The following is a 3,380-nucleotide window of genomic DNA, read 5'->3' on the forward strand; positions in this document are numbered from 1 at the left end:
GGACATGGATGCAGCTGGAAACCATCATTCTTATCACAAGACGAGAAAACCAAACACCGCATGTTCTCACTCATAGGTGGGAACTGAACAATGAGATCGCCTGGACTCGGGAAAGGGAACATCACACACTAGGGCCTATCATGGGGAGGGGGGAGTGGGGAGGGATTGCATTGGGGAGTTATACATGATATAAATGATGAAATGATGGGTGCTGACGAGTTGATGGGTGCAGCACACCAACATGGCACAAATATACATATGTAACAAACCTGAACGTTATGCACATGCACCCTATGACTTAAAGTATTAAAAAAAAAAAAAACAAAAAAAACCTCCAAAACCTAGAGATGTCTGGACCATGATGTCATAATCTTTAAATAAATTTGACTTTGTATGTCAGTGTCCCTTACTTATTTTATAACCATTTTAAACATTTCTACTTTATCTTAAATAGTTAAATATTTTAACTTTTTAAAATGTTACAACATAAAACATTTCTATGCTTTCCTAAAAATACTAATTCACAATTGATATTTGAAAGGGTAATGCATACAAAATAACTGTTAGAGCATTAAGTTTACACACAAGAAGAATATTTTGATTTTACCTCCTCAGAAATATGGACAGGACCAGGGACAAGGTGTCTGTGTAATATACATTCGCAAAATCCTTCTTTGTATACTAGTTTTCCAAATAAAGATTTTGTTATGTGCATTAGGGACTTTGTATCTATATATATTTCAGTGTGGAATATAGGATATATCTTTTAGGTTATATATTTTAGTGCAGGCATTTTTCCTCTAATAAATATATGTATACACACACCATTTTCTACCTATATCTCTTCAAGGACACAAACTTAACATTAATATCATGGTCACTTTAACATTCTATATTCAGGTTCCCTTTTCTATGAATGCTGTCATGAGCTGAACTACACAATTTTTTCTTAGATTCTAACTATAATTCATTACACTCTTGTGATTACTTTATGACACTTTGTTTCTTGATTTGCAGGAAACTCTTCAAAAGTAGACCATCAATCACTGAACATGCACATGAAGAAATGACCTTCATGTCCGTTTTTTGTTCTACATAATTTTCCTCTTCTTGGACAAATTCTTCAAGTTAGTAGTATTTTTTTCCAGCTTGTTTTAAGTTTTTACTATGCGATTATAATTGGAGATAGCAGGATATTATATGTGTATTTATACTTCTTCATATATATGTAATATGTGTGCATTATATATATATGTATATATTTATATAAGCCTGAGCCATTAATTATTTAGCTTCTTTTTTTCTTTTTTGTACCTTTTAGTTACAAATAAGCAGACAAAAGAATAAAGAATATATTATGTAATAAGAAAATATTATGTGTATATTTCCTTTTGAATAGTTTTGCTATTTTGAATACTTAATTATATGATCTGGTTAGAGATACCTTAATTACTTTAAATCATAATTTTCAAACTACTCTTATGAAGTGCAAAAGTTATCAAACAAGGCTGTAATTTTTATTATTTTTTAAATTTTCAACATATGAGGAGTAAGCCTCTGAATGGAGCTGGACTAGACCCATTCTAATTATGCAGCATCTATGGATTGGTTACATTAGACTGGATTATGCTTTAATTGTGAAGAACGTGCAGATTTGTTACATAGGTGTACATGTGCCATGGTGGTTTGCTGCACCCATTAACCTGTCATCTAGGTTTTTTTGTTTGTTTGTTTTTTGAGACAGAGTCTCACTCTGTCTCCAGGCTGGAATGCATGGTGCTATCTCAGCTCACTGCAACTTCCATCTCTCCTGCCTCAGCCTCCCAAGTAGCTGGGACAGTAGGCACACACCACCATGTCTGGCTAAGTTTTGTATTTTTAGTAGTAGAAACAGGGTTTCGTCATGTTGGCCAGGATGGTCTTGATCTCCTGACATCGTGATCTGCCCCCCTTAAGCACCGCATGCCTTAGGTATTTGTCCTAATGCTCTCCCTCCCCTTGCCCCCCAGGCCCCAACAGAGCCCAGTGTATGATATTCCCTTCCCTGTGTCCATGTGTTCTCATTGTTCAACTCCCACTTATGAGTGAGAACATGTGGTGTTTGGTTTTCTGTTCCTGTGTTAGTTTACTGAGAATGATGGTTTCCAGCTTCATCCATGTCCCTGCAAAGGATATGAACTCATTCTATTTTATGGCTGTATAGTATTCCATGGTATATATGTGACACATTTTCTTTATCCAGTCTATCATTGATGGGCATTTGGGCTGGTTCCAAGTCTTTGCTATTGTGAATAGTTCTACAATAAACATACACGTGCATCTTTTTTTATAATGGAATGATTTATAATTCTTTGGGTATATACCCAGTAATGGGATTTCTGTGTCAAATGGTATTTCTAGTTCTAGATCCTTGAGGAATCACCACACTGTCTTCCACAATAGTTGAACTAATTTACATTCCCACCAACAGTGTAAAATTGTTCCTATTTCTCTGCATCATCTCCAGCATCTGTTGTTTCCCAACTTTTTAATCATTGTCATTCTAACTGGCGTGAGATGGTATCTCATGGTAGTTTTGATTCTCATTCTCTAATGACCAGTGATGATGAACTTTTTTTCATATGTTTCTTGGCCACATAAATGTCTTCTTTTGAAAAGTTCTGTTCATATCCTTAGCTTGCTTATTGAAGGGGTTATTTTTTTCTTGTAAATTTGTTCAAGTTCCTTGTAGATTCTGGATATTAGATCTTTGTCAGATGGATAGATTGCAAAAATTTTCTCCTATTCTGTAGGTTGCCTGTTCACTCTGATAGTAGTTTCTTTTGCCATGCAGAAGCTCTTTAGTTTAATTAGATCCCATTTGTCAATTTTGACTTTTGTTGCAATTGCTTTTGGTGTTTTGATCATGAAGTGTTTGCCCATGCCAATGTCCTGGATGATATTGCCTAGGTTTTCTTCCAGGGATTTTATGGTTTTAGGTTTTATGTTTAAACTTTTAATTCATCTTGAGTTAATTTTTGTATAAGGTGTAAATCCAGCTTTAGTTTTCTCGATTTGACTAGCCAGTTTTCTCAGCACCATTTGTTAGATATGGAATCTTTTCCCCATTGCTTGTTTTTGTCAGGTTTGTCAAAAATGAGATGGTTGTAGCTCTATCATGTGATTTCTGAGGCCTCTGTTCTGTTCCATTGGTCTGTGTATCTGTTTTGGTACCAGTACCATGCTGTTTTGGTTACTGTAGCCTTGTAGTATAGTTTGAAGTAAGGTAGCATAATGCCTTCAGCTTTGGTTTTTTTTTGCTTAGGATTATCTTGGCTATATAAAGGGTCTTTTTTAGTTCCATATGAAATGTGAAGTTGTTTTTTCTAGTACTATGAAGA

Source organism: Rhinopithecus bieti, unplaced genomic scaffold, assembly GCF_001698545.2.
Source record: "Rhinopithecus bieti isolate Rb0 unplaced genomic scaffold, ASM169854v2 scaffold_36959, whole genome shotgun sequence".
Lineage (NCBI taxonomy): Eukaryota > Metazoa > Chordata > Mammalia > Primates > Cercopithecidae > Rhinopithecus > Rhinopithecus bieti.